Below are 21,059 nucleotides of genomic sequence, written 5' to 3' on the forward strand. Positions count from 1 at the left end.
GGAACTGATTAGAGAGAACTGTAACACACTGCTTCATGCCCTAAAGGCTCCCTCCAGGCCTTTCTCCAAACTCTCACCTGGAGCCTGGTAATTCCTTCTGGTTGTATCTATCCTGTATAACCACAGTTAGGCAAGAGGCCAGCCACTGAAGAAAAATATGTGGCTTTTCCATAGGACTCAGGGGCCTAAGCAACCTGGAGGGAGAAATTGAAAACTGGGCTCCCTGAGAATCTGTTGTGTCAGTGACTCTGAGGAGCTGAGCTGTCCAGGCACCATGCAGCAGGTTTGGAACTCAGAGGAGGTATCAGCTACCACTGTGCAGAACATGGGAGAGGCAATCTGAGTGTCAGTTTTGCCCATGGAGACCACAGCACTAAAGACCCTGTTGGGCTCCCGTCTGTTTGTAGAGACGGATGCTGATCTGTGCGTTCCTTGCCATATCTCTTCCTGTACCTCAGTAGTGTAGTCGGCTGTAGCTAAGGTGGGAAGAAGCTTACATTACAGTAGGGCTCTTCTCTAGCAGGGCAGGTCCAGGCCTGCAGGAACTGGTTTAACTTGCTTCTCAGAGTCTTGACTCCACCTCAGACTCCTTAAGCCTCAGGGAAGGGAAGTGGAGGGGTTCTGGGTCAGGACCTGAAATAGCCAAAGAGATCTACCTGTTCTTAAGAAATCTGTTGTTACCTAGGAAGTCTCTGGAGAAGTGATTTTCAGAGTTAGGTCTCAGGTCTTATCTGTTTCCAGTTCCCATTGCTATTCTTTTTCTTTTTTTTTTTTTTTTTTTTTTTTTTGGTGGGGGGTGGGGTGGGTTTTCAAGACAGGGATTTACTGTGTAGACCTGGCTGTCCTGGAACTCTCTCTGTAAACCAGGCTGGCCTTGAACTCACAGAGATCCACCTGCCTCTGCCTCCCAAGTGCTGGGATTAAAGGCAAAGGTGTGTGCTACCACCTCCCGGCTAGATTTAGGTTTCTTGAAAGCTGCTGTCTAAATCTGTCAGGTCTGTGTGGAGCCGGTATTGGGCCAGAGGACAAAGCAGCCTCCCAAAATCCCATGCCGTCAGTCTCCTTTTCCTCCTTTGACAGCGGCTCTGTGCAGCCCTGACTGGTCTGGAACTCAGCAACACTTTGCCTCTCCAGTGCTGCAGTTACAGGCAGCTGCCATCGGGCTTGTTTTAGCTCTGCTTTTTTTTTTTTTTTTTGGTTTTTCGAGACAGGGTCTCTCTGTGTAGCTTTGCGCCTTGCCTTTCCTGGAACTCACTTGGTAGTCCAGGCTGGCCTCGAACTCACAGAGATCCGCCTGGCTCTGCCTCCCGAGTGCTGGGATTAAAGGCGTGCTCACCACCGCCCGGCAAAATTATTTATTTATTCTTATTTTGTATGCATTGATGTTTTGCTTGCATGTATGTCTGCATGAAGGTGTCAGATCCCCTGGAACTGGAGTTACAGACAGTTGTGCCATGTGGGCACTGGGATTTGAACCCAGGACCTCTGGAAGAGCAGCCAGTGCCCTTAACCGCTAAGCCATCTTGCCAGCCCCTTAGCTCTGCTTTTGTTAGTAAATGACGGCTTGGCTCCCTACCCTGTAAGTTTCTGAAGTTTTACTGTTATCTTAGTTTCCCAGAAGTTTACTATGTTACACACTTCAAGGCCAAATTAAGGCTGTAAACAGCAGTGGCTGAAATTCAGCACTTGGTGGGAGGACATCCCTGGACCGCCAGCACAGGAGGTGGAGGAGTCAGGAGAGGACAGGGAAGGGTCTGTGGTCATTTGATCTCCACTGCATATCCCACCTTCCCAAGAGTCCCTGCAGACCTATCAGGAAGCCTTGTCCCCTCTGAACCAGTAGTGATCTATTCTCTTCCCTGAAAAATGGCTCCGAGGTACTTGACCAAATCTTGTAACCTTTTTGTATCAAACTCACATTAGTTGTCCATCAGTGTTTAGATGGGTTCTACTTGATAGGGTGTATGCTGTTCCAGAGATCTGTCAGCAAGACCTTGGGCAAGTTACCCAACTTCTCTGTGCTTTTTTTTTCTCCCTCATATGTAAATATCCCCAGGAGAAGAGGGTGCTTGCTGTATGGTCATCTTTGGTTCTAAGTTGGTAACAAGGTGATTATTTAACTTTTATGGCATTCAACCACAAAGATCTGGGTATGATGGTTTATGCCTGTAATCCCAGCTTTCTGGATGCAGAAGCAAGAAGGTAGCAGCAAATCCAAGGCCTGGCTGATGACCTACATGGTGAGTTCAAGGCTAGCCAGGGCTTCACAGTAAGGTCCTGTCAAAAAACAAACCAAGTCGGGCTTTGGTGGTGCACGCACGCCTTTGATCCTAGCTCTTGGGAGGCAGAGCCAGGCAGATCTCTGTGAGTTCAAGGCCAGCCTGGTCTACAGAGCAAGATCCAGGACAGGCACCAAAACTACACAGAGAAACCCTGTCACGAGAAAAAAAAAACAACCAAACAAAAAACCACCAACAACAAAAAACAAAAACAAAAACAAACCAAGCCATGCATTGTGGCACGTATCAGTAATCCCTGCACTTGGGAGACAAAGTATGAGGATCAGGAGTCGTTCTTGGTTACATATGGTTCAAAAGCAGCTTGAGTTACATGAGACCTTGTTTCAAAACAAACAAGCAAACAAACAAAAACAATTTAAACAAGAACATGGGCCTAAGCAGAAAAGTATGTACAATTACTTTGATGGAACATTTGGGTTTGGGGGAAGAAGTATGCATGTTCTAAGTATCTCAGTGTTAAGAACTGGACTGGAGAGATGGCTCAGAGGTTAAGAGCACTGGCTGCTCTTCCAGAGGTCCTGAGTTCAATTCCCAGCAACCACATGGTGGCTCACAACCATCTATAATGAGATTTGGTGTCCTATTCCGATGTGCAGGCATACATGCAGGCAGAACATTGTATACATAATTAATAAATAAATCTTTAAAAAAAAAGAATTAGTGGGGGTTGGGGATTTAGCTCAGTGGTAGAGCAAATTGCCTAGCAAGCCTAGGACCCTTGGTTCAGTCCTCAGCTGGCATGGTAACAAAGGAAAATAAACCAGGCCAGGTAGTACACGCCTTGAATTCCAGAACTCTGGAGACAGAGGCAGGTGGATCTCTGTTCTGAGTTTGAGGCAAGCCTGGTCTATATAGTGAATTCTGGGACTGCCAGGACTATGTAGAGAGAGATAAATAAATAAATAAGAGTTTGCGGGCTGGAGACTATACCTCCGTTGCATGCATACCTGGCATGCATGAAGTCCTGGGGTCCTGGGTTCATTAGAAAACCAGACATATTCAAGAAAGCCTGTAATCCCAGCATTTGGGAGGTAGAATCAGGGGGATCAGAAATTCCAGACCAGGCCTTGGCTACATGAGACAATTCTCAGAAAAACAGAGTTGGTAGAGGAAAGGCAACAAATAACCTCCCTCTGTGCTACAATGTGTATTTGTTTTTTTCCCAAAAAAATCCCTAGCTGTAAAAAATGTGCTTTAAAATATTTTTTAATAAATTGAATTATTATATTTGGGAGTTGGCATGTGTAATGCAACAAGTCTGAGACAACCTGAAGGAATCCTCTTCCTACTACATGGGTCCATGGATGGAACTTGGATCTTCTGGCATGGCAGTAAGTGCCTGAACCACCTTCCAGGCCTGAAATTGCCTTTTATCTTCTATCCAGCTCTGTTAGCATTTATGTTTCCCTGTTACAGAATGTCAGGAAGCTTGTTCTTCTTTTTTTTTCCTATTGATTTCTATGAATCAATACCTCTCTTTGTAATTCTGCTTTCTTTTTCCATTTCTCTCCATTAAAACTAAGCAAAGTAAAGAAAAACACATCCCTCTCCCCTGGTGCCGCATTCAGCCAGAGACATGTAAGTCCCTGAACACCACCATCTGGCCTGCTTCTAAACTAAGCAGCCAGAATTGACCAGCACCTGCAGCTGTCACTCAACGGAAAAGAATCCCACCGGGAAAGTTTTGGCCCCAAAGAAGTTTTCCCAGACCAAATGAGGCCAAGACTGAGAATTAGTTTTAACTTTGCTCTTTGGACCGAGTCCACTTTGGACAGAATCCACCTGGCTGTCTCCTAGCCCCCCAGGTGTCATATACCTGTGATTTTCCCAAAGGAAAGGTACTTATAAACTAGAGGTAGGCTACAATTTCTCTAACTGGAGCTACAGATCGTTTGCAATAAAACCTGTTATATAAAATAAAAAGTAGAAGAGAGAAGGGTCTTGGTCACATAGCAAGTCGGTAGCCAACCTAATAATAGTTAAAAGGCCCTGTCTCAAAACCACAGAAGTTTGAACTTGAAGCTCGTGGTTTGTGCCATTAATGAGAGTAGTTCCTTCAGCCACTGCAGTTGCTATTTCCTGAAAGGACATTTTCCCCTCCTGATGCCTTTTGCTGCTGACCACTTTACTCTTAAATGTAATGTGTTGTGAGAATAAATCTAGCTGGATAAGAAAGAAAAGAAAACGTCTCTACATAGCCCTGGCTGTCTGATCTTGAACTCTGAGACCTGCCTGCCTCTGTCTCCCTAGTGCTGGGATTAAGGGTGTGTGCCACCATGACCAGGTGTAAGAGTGTTTTGCTTGCATGTGTATCTGTGAGTTGCTTGGTGCCTGGTACCTATGGAGGTCAGAAGAAGGCACTGAATCCCCTAAAACTGAAGTTATAGACTGTTGTGAGTTACCACATGGGTGCTGGGAATTGAATCTGGCCCTCAGGAAGAACAGCCAGTGCTCTTAACTGCTGGACCATCTATCTCTCCAGCCCTTAAGATAAAGGGTCTTATTCTGTAGTTCAGGCTGTTCTGGAACTCACTAGGTAGCCCAGGCTTTCCCTGAGTGAACAGTAATCCTCTTCTCTTGGTCTCCCAAGTACTGGAATTATAGGTCAGACCATCACATCTGGTTTCACAAAAATAAATAATACACACAAACACGCATGTGTAAATACACATCTATCTTCTTGCTAGATTATGTATAACTTAAAGACAGATTGATTCATTGTCTCTGTCTCTGGCGTTTATTTGGCAGTTGCTTGTCGAAGGGACAGGCAAAGAGGCAGGTGTTACAAGAACTGCTAAATTGGTCACTTAATAAAAAAAATCCCGGTACCAGATATTGGGGTAAATGCTGAAAGATCAGAGAGACAAAGGAACAAGGTACTGCCATGTCTCACCTCACCAACTCTGAATCCTCTGAAATCCTCTGAGTCCTCACTTGAAAGGCTCCAGCCGAAAAAAACTCTAGCTGAAAGGGACGCTTCTGCTGAAAAACCTTTGGTTCCCATCTCCTCATGCCTTCCATACCTTTCTCTGCCCAGCCATCACTTCCTGGGATTAAAGGCCTCTGTGCAGAGGAATTGGCGAGGTGAGAAGTGGCTGTGGCTTGTTTCCTCTGATCTTCAGCATTTACCCCAATATCTGGTTTGAGGTTTTTATTATAAGACCAATTAAGATTCGTGCCACACATTGGAGATGTGGAGGCAGGGAGATCAGAGGTTCAAGTTAATCCCTGGTTACATATTGAAGTTTCAGGATGGGGTACATGAGACCTTATTTCAAAAGGTAGTTTATGGTTCATACATGTAATCTCAGCATTTCTGAGGCCAGAGCTGGAGGACTGCTGACAGTTCCAGGCCAGGTTAGTTTACTTAGTAAGATCGTCTCTCAAAACAAAGATGGATGTGGTGGTGTACACTTTTAATTCCAGCACTAGGTAGGCATCAGAGGCAGGTGGATTTCTGTGAATTTAAGACCAGCGTGGTCTACAAAGTGAGTTCAGGACAGCTAGGGCTGCATATTGAGACCCTATCTCAAAAACAAAACAAAATCAAGAAACACACACACACACACACACACACACACACACACACACACACGCACGCACGCACACACACACACACACACACACACACACGCACACACACGCACGCGCACACACACACACACACACACGCACACACACACACACACACGCACACACACACACACACACACGCACACACACACGCACACACACACACACACACGCACACACACACACACACACACACACACACGCACGCACAGGATATTGTTTCCTTCCTACTAGGAAGCTGGAGTGAGCTCAGAGCTCATGTCCCACATGGATGACCTACTCCCAATTTCCCCCAGAGTAGAGCCCATTGTCAGCAAAGATGAGAGCATTATGGTTTATCCTTAACTAACAGGCATTTGGTCTTGCTTTAGAAAGAAAACAGGTGTACCCACTTTGTTCTTTGGCCCGGAACAGGTCTCAAGCTGCTGGGAGATTAGCATTTGTTTGGAGGAATGTCAAGGTCAGACTGAATGGTTGTTGAGCTTCTTTCCCTCTTAGCATATGTGCTGCAAATGGCCAGTCCTGATCAGAGCGGCTCTCTGCAGGCAGTAACATTAGGGAACCTTAGAAACCCAAGAGAAGGTCTGCACTAGTTTAAACAAAATCGACAAGAGAGTAGTCTGGGGAAATTTTTTTTCTTTCGTGACCCCAGCCGGCCCATCCTCAAGCTTGCAGAACCAGTGCCCTATCAGCAACAGAGGATCTGAGGGGGCTCCTTTCTCTTCTAAAATATCAACACCACCACCTGTCACGCTACCATTAGAGCTGAATCCCCAGTGTCTCTAAGGAGACTTTTCTATGGTGATATTTGTTACCTCTACACTTTTCTGCTTCTAGGACCTCTACTGACATCAAATTCTTCTTCTTCTTCTTCCTCCTCCTCCTCCTCCTCCTCCTCCTCTTCTTCTTCTTAATATGGAATGCTTCGCAAATTTGCGTGTCTTCCTGTGCAGGCCATGCTAACTCTGTATCGTTCTGATTTTAGTATATGTGCTGCTGAAGTGAGCACAACATCAAATTCTTATGGAAAAGACAGAGATTAGTAGCTGGAGGAAATAACTTCGTTAGCGTGACATGCAAAGCACTGCACAGACACCACCAACCCCTATGATTGTTTTGCACTACACTGACTCCCAAGGCATTGTCCCTTTAGACAAACAATTGAATTCTTTTCTGCCTGGGGCTCACACAATTTCCCCTGCTAGGAATATATGCTAACCCATCTTCTCCCAGTCTTTTTTTTTTTTTTTTTTTACTTAGCACACAAAACCTTGTATTATTATGAAGTATTATGTCAAGGCTCTTACAATATTTTAACATAGCCCGGCACTCGGGAGGTGGAGGCAGGCGATCTCTGAGTTCAAGGTCAGTCGAGTCCAGGACAGAGTTCCAGGACAGCCAGGGCTACATAGACTCTGTCTTGAAAAACAAAAACAAAAAATTTAACATTTATCTATTGTGTATGTGTATGCACACATACTTCATATGGAAGTGGAGGTCAAAGGATAATGTGCAAGATTTCATTTTCTCCATTCACCATGTGGGTGACAGCAATTTAATTCAAGTGCCAGGCTTGGTGGTAAGCTCTTTGACCTGCAAAGCCACCTCACAGTCTCTATACTTATTTTATTTCTTTTGGTGCTTGTAAGGAAAGAACTTGACTGACAGCTTCTCCCTACCCCTTCCCCACAATATATTCTTATTTGTAATAAAAGTTCCTTATAACTTTGTGTGTGCGCGTGGTGCTGAACATCAAACTGAGGGCCGTGTACATATCAGATAAACATTCTTACACCAACCCCACTCCCAGCCCCACCAAGATTTAAGAATTCAATTATTTTTTCAAGTCTCTGACATGCATCATTTTGCATGGACCTGAAAATGTCCTTTACATAGATGAAGGAGATTTGGGGACTTCTTTTTAGGGTGGGAGTTGAACTCAGGGTCTCCTAGTGAGTCACATCCTCCAGCCCAAGGACAAGTAATACTTAAGGTGGGAATCTGCTGGCCTTTTAGAGAAGTAAGACACCAAGGGTCATTAGATTGTATCTAGGTCATAACTGTAATCAGTGAAGTATATGTGTGTGTATGTTTGGTGTTATGTGTCTATGTATGTAGGCTGGAGATTGAGTTCAGATGTCTTTCTAATTGTTCTTTTGTCTCATTTTTATTTATTATTATTTTTATATTTTGAGATTGTTTCACTATGTAGTCCTGGCTGACCTGGAAGTTGCTATGTAGACCAGGTTGGCCTCTAACTCATAGATATCTGCCTGCCTATGCCTCCCACAAGTGCTTTTGCAACCATGTCTGGCTTTTGCTTTTTTTTTTTTTTTTTAAGATGGGTTTTTAGGGGTTATCTTAGTTAGGGTTTCTATTTCTGTACAGAAATGCCATAACCACAGCAACTCTTTTTTTTTTTAAATTTATTTCTTTTTATTTTATGTGCATTGGTGTTTTGCCTGCATGTGTCTGTGCGAGGGTGTCAGATCTAGGAGATACAGTTGTTAGCTGCCATGTGGTTGCTGGGAATTGAACCAGGGTCCTCTGAAAGAGCAGTCAGTGCTCTTAACTGCTGAGCCATCTCTCCAGCCCTCACAGCAACTCTTATAAAGAAAAACATTTAATTGGGGCTGGATTACAGTTTAGAGGTTTTGTTCATTATTGTCACATCAAGAAGCAAGCAGGCAGACAGCCCTGACTGTCTCAGAACTCACTTTGTAGCCCAGGCTGGCCTTGAACTCACAGAGATCCGCCTGCCTCTGCCTCTCCAGGGCTGGGATTAAAGGCGTGCGCCACCACTGCTTGGCTAAACTTTTGATTTCCTTTAAAAAAAAATATTAAAGGTGATGGTGGCACATGTCTTTAATCACAGCACTCAGCAGGCAGATCTCTGTGAGTTAGAGGCCAGCCTGGGCTACAGAGTGAGTTCCAGGAAAGGCGCAAAGCTACACAGAGAAACCCTGTCTTGAAAAATCAAAAAAAAACCAAACCAAACCAAAACAACAACAAAAAAACCAAAAAAAAAAATATTAAATTTATTTTAGGTTGCATTGGTGTGAAGGTGTCAGAACCTCTGGAACTGGAGTTACAGCCAGTTGTGAGCTGCCATGTGGGTGCAGGGAATTGAACCAGGGTCCTCTGGAAGAGCAGCCAGTGCTCTTAACCGCTGAGCCATCTCTCTAGCCCCAAGCCTTTGATTTTCAATAGTTAATTTATTTATTTATTTTTTAATCTTTGACTTTCCCAAACATTTCTATAGAAAAAGAAAACAGAGACTGAACTGACCAGACACAATATTGGATCACTAGCCAAGAGAGATAAGATGCATCTACACATGAATAACCAGGATAATAAGTTCCTGTTGCTAGAGGTACAGCCTGAGCATTCTTTGATCAATTCAGGCAGAAAAACAAAGGCTTCCTTTGAACTGGGCAAAAATTTCAATTGTTTCAGCCAAGTAATTTAAATAGAACAAGTCTATTAGTAACTAGCAAGTTATTAATTAGCACTGTATCCCATCAGTATAAGCTAATTCCCTTTCTATCATGTTTAAACCAGTTGCACCTTATGGGTACAAATAGAATTTGAATATAATTCTGTTTGTTGAGGATTTATGGTGTGTCACAAAGATACTTTACATACTCTCTTTTTTTTTCAGGACAGGGTTTATCTGTTTTTCCAGAGGACACTGGCTTGATTCCCAGCACCCAGAAGGTGGATTACAACCATCTCTAATTACGGTTTCAGGGGATCTGATACCATTTTCTGATCAGACAGGAACATAGTGCATATATGAATGTATATATATTAAACATTTTTTGATTTATTTATTTATTTTGTATACAGTGTTCTGCCTGCACACATCCCTGCAGGCCAGAAGAGGGCACCAGATCTCATTGCAGATGGTTTGTGAGCCACCATGTGGTTGCTGGGAATTGAACTCAGGACCTTCGGAGGAGCAGCCAGTGCCCTTAACCTCTGAGCCATCTCTCCAGCCCCCAAACATTTTTAAAAAATTATTTTTATTAAGCAGGCATGGTGAATGGCTCTTGCTTGTAATCCGAGCACTTGGGAGACCAAGGCAGGATGACTGCTATAAAAGGCCACCGTGGACTGCATGTGGAGGCTAGGTTAGTCTGGGCTGGAGTGAAACTGTTTTCAACTTTTTTTTTTCCCACCCACAGGGTTTCTCTGTGTAGTTTTGGTGCATGTCCTGGATCTCACTCTGTAGACCAGGCTGGCCTCGAACTCACAAAGATCCGCCTGCCTCTGCCTCCCGAGTGCTGGGATTAAAGGCGTGCGCCACCACCGCCCGGCTTTTTTTTTTTTTTTTTTTTAAAGATATGCCACATTTATAAATCATTATTTGAGCCGGGCGGTGGTGGCGCACGCCTTTAATCCCAGCGCTCAACGAGGCAGAGGCAGGTGTGAATTCTGTGAATTCCAGGCCAGCCTGGTCTACAGAGAGTTACACAGGGCTACACAGAGAAACCCTGTCTCAAAAAATCCAAAACAAACAAAAAACCAACCAACCAACCAACCAAATACACCCCCTCTCCCCGCCTCAACCAAAAAAAAAAAAAAAAAAAAGCATTCTTTGTGCTTAATCCCTTTGGGTTAACCTCTTTACTAAAAGTGGCTCTGATAACTTCGAAAGACCCAAAACCCGATTCAGGTCTCTTAGGTCAGGAGTTAACTCCCTTTCCTTATCGCAAAACCGGGTCAGTTCTTGCCTCTTGGGCTAGTACACGATTTTATAAACCTCTGACAACGGGTAGGCGTTCAAAAAATGGTAGTCGTTTCCTGAAGAGGAGTGTTGGGAATGCAGAAAGCAATCCGCATTTGACTACATTAATGTCTCGAGGCCAATCAGCCGGAGGACGTTCCTGGGTATCTCGGCTCAGCAGCTAGCCGTTGGCGTTTTCCCGCGCAGAGGGCAGGGCGGAGCGCCAGTCCCGCAACGTGGTGGCTGGACCCACTCTCCGCCAGGACTACACCTCCCAGCAGGAACCACGCTGGTTCGTTTGGCAGGTGGCACCCACTGGTACTACCCGGAAGCTAGTCCTACCGTACTTGAAGTAGCCAGAGTCTGGAGTTGCATCTACGAATTCGATGGGAAAAGGCGGCCTTACACAGTGCTTTTACCGCGCAGCACGCTGGGAGTTGTAGTCCACTCCGGAAACGTCCAGAGGCCAGGCTTGCTTTGAGTGGTTGGACCATGTCACGTGATGACAGAGATGACCGCATGCGAGTAGCTTGCAGTGTCTCTGAGGTCATCAAAGCGCGACAGCACGCTCTAGTAGTGGGTTCCCTGTAGGCAGCGGATAAAATGACTCTGAAACTCCAAGCACGAGCAATGCTAGTATCCCCACAGCCTCCACATGGTACCCCTTGCCCAGCTGCCAGAGCAGTCCTGGCCAGCCGGGTGGACCTGCTCAAGCTTCGAGTACTGGCCCCGCCCTCTCCCGTGACGTAAGATCACGTGACGGGCAGGGCCGCCTCTGCCGCCGCCGCCGCTTTGTAAGAGGCACATTGGCAGGTAACGAGCGGCGGCGGCGGCGGCGGGTCCCGAGTCCAGCGAGAGCGGCAGCGGTAATTGCCATCCTGTCCCCTTCGGTCGCCTTTCCAGGGCCCTGAAACCTGCAGTGTGTGCTTTCTAGGCCTGGGCTAAGGTCTTCTGAACTCCCAGCCCCCTTTGGGATGCCCCAGGGTCTACACGGGTGGAGCGGGCCGAGCTTCCCTCGCTGGCTTCTTGTTTCCTTAGTGTGTCCAGGCCTGGGCACCCGCCTTCCTCTCCCGCTCAGGTTGCCCTGTGCTTCCTGCTCCCCCCACGTCGTAGTTGGCCGGGCCCCACCCAGCCCCAGGGGGCGCCTTCCCCTCCCCCCTCCGGGTTTCTGTCCTGGAGGGTGTGGTTTTCTCTCCCACCTCGGTCCCTGCCTGTAGGCTGGAGCTCCCAGCCACGCTGTCGCCCTCATCCTGACCACCTTTCCGCTTTCACGTCTGGCGCCGGTCCTGGGACGGGTCTTAAAGCCCAACTTCTGCGCTCTAGTCTTTCCCTACTGAACCTGAAGGCATAGTTCAGTTTTTACTTCTTTTCATTCCGGAGGGCTTTGGTGTTAGTTGAAACTAAAGTTTTCTTCCTCATGCCCTGTTCTTGTAGTCTGGTTGTGTCACAGTTTATTCTTTTCTTTACCGTAAGTTAAGAGTGCTTTGTAAACTGTAAAGCGTGCTGTTAGAAATTCAAATGAGAATTCTTTAGCCTGGTGCATTCCAACTCAGTTTTCTTTACCACTGAATTACTTTACCACTTGGCTTTCCTACCTTTCCCCCGAATTTGAGTTGGTTGCCCAGGCATGTCAACTGTCACCACTCAGGACTCTTGACTCTTGTTTTCTCTTGAGGTTAGTCTTCTCCTCGTTCCAGCTGTTTCCTGCTTTAACATAACCCTGTACTTTTCTACCACCTCTACACCTTTCTACTTTATTTCCAAGGTGTACATTTGCCTACATTTTGACGTTCTCCATCATTGTGTTCAGTAAAAATTTAGAGCTTTCAAGGTGCCCAGAGGTACCCAGAGATCATCTTTTATTTGAAGAGCATGTCGGTTTTTTTGGTCATTTTTTGGTGTAGATAGGGTTGCACTACCTAGCCGAGGCTGGCTTCCGTCTCAACATCCCCTTGCCTCAGTTTTTCTGTGGTGGGATCTCAGGCTGCATGGATTACAGGCAAACACTATCGTGCCTGTTTAGAATGAACTTTTTTTTTGTTTTTGTTTTTGTTTTTTTTGAGACAGGGTTTCTCTGTAGCTTTGGAACCTTTCCTGGAACTCACTCTGTAGCCCATGCTGGCCTTGAACTCACAGAGATCCTTCTTCATCTGCTGGGATTAAAGGCATGGGCCACCACTTCCTGGTGCCTGTTCTTTTTGATGTTGGTTTTTTCAAATAAAGTAGAAGGAAGGTGAATATCATACCTAAGTTCTGTAGTATAGCTTAGACATTGGACTGGTTCTTTGGTATGGTCTCCACCTATTTTAGGAGAGAATAAATTCCACTCTTTAGTGATGATCCACTATATTTTGCCTGCCTTTAGGGCCTTTTGGCTAGGCTTGTTTTCCAGTTGCTATGAAGATTTGTCTTACTGAGCAAAGGTGTTTAGTTTCCCATTCCACTCTTGTGCTTGCTGACTTTATGTTCTTGCCTGATTTTCCTACTTCCGGCTTACTCGTGTTCTGTAAGATCCCACCCTCACCCCCGGTGTATGTTTCCCACACTTCTCATCCCCCCCCCCATTTGCTTCCTTGCTGCCTCTGACCTTCAAAAACTAAACATTTCAGAGAAAGGGAGATTGTTTTGTTTGAAATATGGGTGGAAGTAAGTAGCATGGCAGGGAATGAGGCCATGAGAAAGGATTGTGGTAATTGCTTCTCCGTCCTGTTTCCTGCTGCTCTGGTTTCCTCTGGTCTCTTTAAATGTGGATTGGGCTAGCCATAGTCATATGAGGCTTCCTTTAGAAGTACTCTACTTCTCTTTCTGGTAACTGGTGAAGTGCTCATCAGGAGTTTCTCTTAGTATTACTTTGGATGAGTTTTATTATTTTGGAGAAATGGTGGAAGAACATGGTTACAAGTTTATTTTAATTATTAAATGAGTTTAATTTAGTTAAAAATGAGTTTATTTTAACTAATGTACTTTTTATTTTATTTTTTGAGATGAAGTTTTACTTTGCAGTCAAGATGTCTTCAAACTCAAAATCTGCCTGCCCCAGTCTCTTGGGAATTACCGGCATGTGGCATACTATTCTGGCCTGATTTTAGGTTTTGATGTTTACCCCTTAAGGATATAGAATGCATTTAGGAAGTATAATCCTGTCTTGCAATGCAGGCATGGTCTAAAGTGATTTTGCTTTTTTTTTTTTTTTTTTTTTTTTTTTTTGTTTTTTGAGACAGGGTTTCTCTGTGTAGCTTTGTGCCTTTCCTGAATCTCGCTCTGTAGACCAGGCTGGCCTTGAACTCACAAAGATCCGCCTGCCTCTGCCTCCCAAGTGCTGGGATTAAAGGCGTGTGCCACCACCACCCAGCTTAAAGTGATTTTGCTTTTAAATGTTAGCCTTGACACTGTTTTTGTTTGTTTGAGATGGTCTCACTACACAGCCCTGGTTGGCCTGAAATTCGGAGGTTCACCTAGAGTCCAGCCTGTATGTGTGCATGTTGTTTGAGACAGAGTCTTAGTCTGTAGCCAGGCTGGCTTCCAACTCAGGGTGTAGCCTCAAACTTATAGTCCTCTTGCCCAGACTCCCAGGTGATGGGATTTCAGGTCTGTGCCACCATGTTCGTCTTGGGTAGAGTTTTGCAGCTGTTTCGTTGCTGTTTGCAGAACGGGGAGTGGAGATGAACTTAAAGGAAGTCAAAGGAAGGCCTGTGTAGGAAACGCCACCAAAAAGCCCGTGGGAGAGTTTTGCAAGTTTTGACTGAGAAATCCATCTTTCTGTTTTCAAAGTCAACCAAATTGATCAGTTCTGAGTTCCAGCAGTCGGAATGTGTAAAGGCTTATATTTGGGTTGTTTTTACCTTTTTTTTTAAAAAAAAAAATAATTTTTGTATTTTTTTTGGTCAGTATTTCTTCCAAAGTTACCTTTTCTTTCTCCCTTTTTTGGGGGAGGGGTGATGGGGTTGCTGGTGATTGAACTCAGGGCTGAGGATATAGTTTGCAACTGAGCTATACCCTCAAATCCCTGTACTTTTTTTTTTTTTTTTTTTGGATAAATGGCCACCACCGCCTGGCAAATCCCTGTACTTTTTAGAGAAAGTAAGTTTGTTGGAAATTTTGTCTTTTTAAATTCAGGGTCTTGTAGACCAGGTTGGCCTTGAATTTGATGGGTAGCCAAGGATGAGCTTGAACTGACTTCCCTGCCTCCACCTTTACCTCTTACAGGTGTGCTCCACAGGTATGCTTCTGAAATGCTTTGATACAGGCATCGAACACCAGGTTTTATGAATTTTTGGCAGAGGGACATAGTTGCTTGTGAACTGAAGTGAGTTTCAGTTGGTACCCAGTTAAGTGTTTGTAATTGAGGTATGGAACAGGGCTGTGTTGAGGAGTGAAGTGCCTTGGTTAAGACTAGGCAATATTCTCCTTTTAAAAGTTGTTAGAGGGCCGGGCAGTGGTAGCACTCACCTTTAATCCCAGAACTCAGGAGGCAGAGGCAGGCGAATCTCTCTGAGTTCGAGGCCAGCCTGGTTGGTCTACAGAGTGAGTTCCAGGAAAGGCTCCAAAGCTACACAGAGAAACTCTGTCTCAACAACAACAAAAAAGTTGTTAGAGGGGGCTGGAGAGATGGCTCTTTCAGAGGACCAGGGTTCAATTCCCAGCACCCACATGGCAGCTCACAACTGTCTGTAACTCCAGTTCCAGTAGATCTGACATCTTCAAACCAATGCACATAAAGTTAAAAAAAAAAAAAAAAAAAGTAGTAAGCTTTAAAAAAAAAAAAAAAGCTGTTAGAGTGCTGGGTGTGATGGCACACTCTTTTAATTCCAGCACACTTGGAGGCAGAGGCAGGCCATCTCTATGAGGTCAGGCCAGCCTAGTCTACGTCATGAGTTCCAGGATAACCAGTGATTGAAAAAAAGGTGTTAAGGGGGTTGGAGAGGTAGCTTAGATAAGAGCACTTGCTGCTCTTTAAGAGGACCCTGATCAGTTCCCAGCACTCCAGGATGGCTCACAGCTGTCTGTAACACTCCAGCTCTAGGAGATATGATACCTTCTTTTGGCCTTCTTGAGCACCAGGCCTCTAGTGGTATGGACAGAGTACCCGAATGCAAAACACCCATACACGTTTACAACAAAATAAAACCTAGTCGTAGGCCAGTGAGATGCCTCACTGGGTAAAGACAAATGCTTCCAAGTCTGATGATGCCCGAGTTTGATCCCTGGAACCCATGCGGCAGAATGAGACTAGGCCCCTGTCAATTGTTTTCTGACCTCCACTTATATGCTGTGGCATGTGCACACACACACATAAAATAATACTGTTTTTTAAACAGTTGTTAGGAATGTGGGTGTGGTTCAGTAATGGAGAGCTTCCTGCCCAAGCATCAAGGCTTAGTCTCCAGCACTGAGAAAAAATGTGGTTTTTCTCACCCAATTTGGACATCTAAAATTTATTAGAACATGCCTTATTGCTTCTTTTTTTCTTTTGTTGTTTTGTTTATGTGCATTGGTGTTTTGCCTGCATGTGTTTCTGTGAGGGTGTGGATCTCTTGGAGCTGGAGATAAAGACCGTTGTGAGCTGCCATGTGGTTGCTGGGAATTGAACACAGGTTCTCTGGAGGAACAGCTAGTGCTCTTAATCTCTGAGCCATCTCTCCAGTCCTACATTTTTGTTTCTAAGGCTTAAAATTTAATATTTTTCTTTTAAAGTTTTTTTTTTTTTAATGTGAATAAATGTTTTGTATGTACACCATGTGTGTGCCTGGTGCCCATGGAGGTCAGAAGAGTCATTGGATCCAGTGGAATTGGAGTTGGTTATGAGGTACCATGTGTGTGCTGGGAATTGAACACAGGTGCTCTGCAAAAGCTCAAGTGCTCTTAATGCTGAGCAAGCTTTCCAGCCTCAAGACTGTTTTAAAAGATTATTTGTAGAGGAGAAAATGCCTGTTTTTATTTTTCCCTTTTGTTTGTTTGAGTCTGGGTTTTGCTGTATAGCTCAGGCTGGCATGGAACCTACTATGTGACAGGCTGTTCTTTGGCTCATCTTCAGCTCATGGTGATCCTCCTGTCTCAGCCTCCTGGCTGGCTGAGTTTAAAAGGCAACTGCCACCACACCTAGCGTAAATTTGCATTTGTAATCTCCTGGCGGGAGAATCATCATAAATTATTTGCTGATGTCTTGTCTACATTTAGAGTTCCAAGCCTCCCATGGCTATATAGTGAGACCTTGCTTCAAAAAAGCAAACCAAGGCTGGGCATTGGTGGTGCACCCCTTTAGTCCCAGCATTCGGGAGGCAGAATCAGGCGGATCTCTGTGAGTTCGAGGCCAACCTGGTCTACAGAGTGAGATCCAGGACAGGCACCAAAACTACACAGAGAAACCCTGTCTCGAAAAACAAAAAACAACAAAAAACCAAACCCAACAAACAAAAAAAGCAAACCAAAACAGAAGCCTACTTATTTTCTTGTTTAATGCCAAAACTTTTCCAGTGAAAAAGTCTACCCGTTAGAGTACACATGATGGACATGTATAATCTAGGCATGTAAACACACAGCTTATGCTGTGAGAGATCGAGAGAGATACTGGGTTTAGTATGCTTAACTTAAGGAGCAGCATGTTATGATAATTATGGTCTTAGATCACACTTCACAATAATTCAGGGGTCAACATTATTCTGAGGTTAGGTTCAGTGACTATTTGGAGTGTTTTTGTACAGGAGGTAAAGGAGGAAAAGGGGGTTGTGTGCAAAGGAAAAGGGGAAGAAAGAATTGAAGTAAGAGAGGAAGGATTATCAAGCAGTTCTGAACTATCAAACTTTTTTTGCCATAAAGTTTTGCCCTCCCACTCTCCCTCTGGTTTTTTCGAGACAGGATTTCTCTGAGTAGCCTTGGCTATCCTGGGATTAAAGGTGTGCACCACCACTGCCCGGCCCCTATTTGTTTTTTTAAATGTGCACGTTTATTTATGTGTGTGTATGTGGGTATGTGAACATGTGTGTGCACCTGCCAGAAGGCCTAGGATTCTGTGGAGCTGGATTTTAGGCAGGTGTGAGCTGCCTGATAAGGGTGCTGGGAACTGAACTAGTTAGTCCTCTGCAAGAAGAGTATGCTGTCTTAACTGTTGAGCTGTATCTCTAGCTCATGTTTTTTTGTTGTTGTTGTTGAGACAATCTGTGTAGTCCTTGCTGTCCTAGAGCTTGACATGTAGACCAGGCTAGCTTTTGTGCTCTCAGGCCAGCTGGAGTTACAGGCAGTTGTGAGCTGCCCAACAAGAGTGCTGGAAACTGCAGCACACACTCTTAACTGCTGAGTCCCCTCCTCCCCTCCTCCCAAGACAATTTTATGATGTTCCTGTAGCTGGCCTGGAACTCTCCTTTTATACCAGCTTGGCCTTGAACTTAGAGATCTTCCTGCTTTCTCTTCTGAAGTGCCTATTTTATACAATTTATTTATTTATTTTTTATATTTTTCGAGACAGGGTTTCTCTGTGTAGCTTTGGTGCCTGTCCTGGATCTCGCTCAGTAGACCAGGCTGGCCTCGAACTCACAAAGATCCACCTGGCTCTGTCTCCCAAGTGCTGGGATTAAAGGCATGCGCCACCACCGCCCGGCTGTTTTATACAATTTTTTATTTTTTATTTATTTATTTTTTTTAAGATTTATTTATTTATTATGTATACAGAAGAGGGCGCCAGATCTCGTTACAGATGGTTGTGAGCCACCATGTGGGTGCTGGGAATTGAACTCAGGACCTCTGGAAGAGCAGTCAGTGCTCTTAACCGCTGAGCCATCTCTCCAGCCCCCTTATACAATTTTTTTAAAAACTGTGTCTCATTTTGAGAAGCAGTAGAGGCATGGGATCACTGAGAGTTTGGGTCAGTCTGATCTACATAGGGAGTTCCAGGATAGCCACGACTATACAGACCCTGTTTCAAAACAAGAAAGAAAGAAAGAGTAACAACAAAAGGCTGGAGGTGCTGCAACTGAGTGGTAGAGTGTTTGCCTAGACCATATAGGTTCAGTTCCTAGTACTGCTCCCCTCTTCAAAACAGTGATTTGAAAACATCCCCGCACACTGTAGGAGAACCCAGTTATTCCAATCAAAAGTCTTGTCAGTTAAATGGTCACTATTTTACTACCACAGAAGTTGGTAATGTGGTAGAGCTGGCACAATGCCATGTACCTACACCAAGGTAGGTACTCTGGTCTGGCCCAGAGCGGGACAAGGAAATGGCTAGTGTTATTTGTTAGCTAGATTGCGGTGATAGTTGCAAAGCTTAGCAAATAAACTAAAAGTCATTTAATTACATAAAGTGAACTTTGTGTTTTGACCATACCCCAGTCAAATTATTCAACTTTTTTTGGAATAAATATTCTGAGGTAAGCAAATTAAATAGATAAAACAAAAAACTCAAGCAGCATACATTAATCTATAATTATTACCAGTTATGATAACCAAGCATTAGAAATCCATTATCTCCCCCCACCCACAGGGTTTCTCTGTGTAGTTTTGGTGCCTGTCCTGGATCTTGCTCTATAGACCAGGCTGGCCTTGAACTCACAGAGATCCGCCTGGCTCTGCCTCCCAAGTGCTGGGATTAAAGGCGTGCGCCACCACCGCCACCACCCCCTGGCATCCATTGTCTTTTTTTTTTTTTTTTTACTATTTTTTTTTTTTTTTTTTTGGTTTTTGGAGACAGGGTTTCTCTGTGTAGCTTTGCGCCTTTCCTGGAACTCGCTTTGGAGACCAGGCTGGCCTCGAACTCACAGAGATCCGCCTGGCTCTGCCTCCCAAGTGCTGGGATTAAAGGCGTGCGCCACCACCGCCCCCATTGTCTTTTTTAAGTTCCCACAGACTTAGGAAACAGTATTTGATCAAGGTTTCCTAATCTCAGTGTAGTAGATTTCAAGTGTATCTGACTTGGGGACTAGTGCTCTTAATCATACTGCTCTGCTATTTGCTTGTCTGAAATGCTGCTGTCTGGGAGTACAGCCAGGTGCTAGCTGATAAATCAAAGCTAGCAAAGGAAAGGAAATTGAATACCTTTGTAGTGTAAAAAGCTGTGTCTTGATACTAGATAAGGAATGGGAGTGGGATACGAAGGTGGGGGTCTTTGAACTGTGTAGGGTTCCACTAGACTGTACACATCTATTTTTTTCTATTTTATGTATTCTATGTGGAGATACTTCGAGTTGGTTGAACTTGAGTTCTGAGATTCAATACAATAGGCTACTTTTCCTTTAATTTTTCCATTCTGATTTTGGTAGCTTTTGAAATCAGTATGGTGAGCTGATCTCTAAGCCCTGTACCAGTTTGTATTTATCCGATGAAGTATGCATACATTAAGGAGCTGTACCCCCAGCCCTTTTTCTTTCTTTTTAAATGCTGGTGCTCTAACTCGTGAGCCACAGCATTGCCCATGCCCAGCATGTGCCTTACCCTGAGCTACGTCACTCCCCCAGGGAATGGCTGGCTCTAGTAGAGCACACAGTTTGTGGTGAGGGGACATGCCTCAAGTATTGACTTTTATATTTCAGGACTAAGAGACTGAAACAGTGTTGAGTGTTTGAGGACAAAAGGAAACAAGATGGTGTTGTCAGTGCCTGAGAAGGCAAAGGGAGGCTGACTCAAATTACCTTGTGGTAGAAACATACAAGAGAGCAGGAGGAGGACTGCAAGCAGGAGTCCTGGCCTGGGGTAGCATTTCTTCTGTTGGAGTGATAAGGTGATAGAAACCAGACTGAAGGTGAGGCAGGTGACTAGGGAAGAGTGGAGACAGGAGTGTGTTCCTTAGGGAAAGAGCTGAAGTAGTCATTGCTTACAGTGTAGAGTGCTCAGTTCCCAGTAGAGACTGGAAGGAACTATCTCTTGAGCTTCCATTCTTGAGGTTAATCTGCACTTAGACAACAGTTTTAACAGGTCTTTCTACATTACCATCTGGGAAAGAGATAGGGAATACTTTTTTTTGCGTAGTATGATGGGAGATTTCCTTATTTAAGGGGTTTTGTGTTTTGGTGTTTTAGTAAAAAGCTGACACTGGTAGGTACATAAGTAGCGGGTGTGTTATTGTTTAAATGGATCACATGACTTGATTGGCACATTCTTTAGGTAACTTGACATGGTTTTGGGATGGTGAAAACAGTAATAAGGATGCTAATAGAATAAAAGCAATATCCTTATTAAAAATCATACCTGTTTTGGGAGGCAGAGGCAGGCAGATCTCAGAGTTCCAGGCCAGCCTGGTCTACAGAGTGAGTTCCAGGGTGGCCAGAGCTACACAGAGAAACCCTGTCTTGAAGAACCAAAAATAGAAAAGAAAAAAAAAAAAAATCGTAGCTTTATAGTAGTATCTAGAGATGATATACTTTTGTCTTGAAAGCGCTCCCCCTAGCTGGACATGGTGGCGCACCCTTTATGTATATAAAAGATAGGGTTGTCACTGAAGCTGAAGGTCTCAATTCAGTTAGGCTGGC

At 44.5% G+C, this 21,059-nt stretch overlaps 1 protein-coding gene and 1 pseudogene across 3 annotated transcripts in view; one reads left to right on the forward strand and one right to left on the reverse strand.

Annotated features, from left to right (window-relative positions):
• Positions 1-6,782: 6,782 nt before the first annotated feature.
• LOC128098029 (uncharacterized) lies at positions 6,783-6,882 on the reverse strand (annotated as a pseudogene).
• A 4,464-nt stretch (positions 6,883-11,346) lies between these two features.
• Positions 11,347-21,059, forward strand: part of Ubap2 (ubiquitin associated protein 2) — an 89,007-nt gene continuing 79,294 nt past the window's right edge. For all 3 annotated transcript variants that reach the window (XM_052718468.1, XM_052718470.1, XM_052718469.1), the window contains exon 1: positions 11,347-11,468. The gene's annotated coding sequence lies outside the window, so the exon portion shown is untranslated. The remainder of the gene's footprint in view (positions 11,469-21,059) is intronic.

This window comes from Peromyscus californicus, unplaced genomic scaffold (assembly GCF_007827085.1).
Source record: "Peromyscus californicus insignis strain IS unplaced genomic scaffold, ASM782708v3 Scaffold_5__1_contigs__length_169319896, whole genome shotgun sequence".
Taxonomy (NCBI): domain Eukaryota; kingdom Metazoa; phylum Chordata; class Mammalia; order Rodentia; family Cricetidae; genus Peromyscus; species Peromyscus californicus.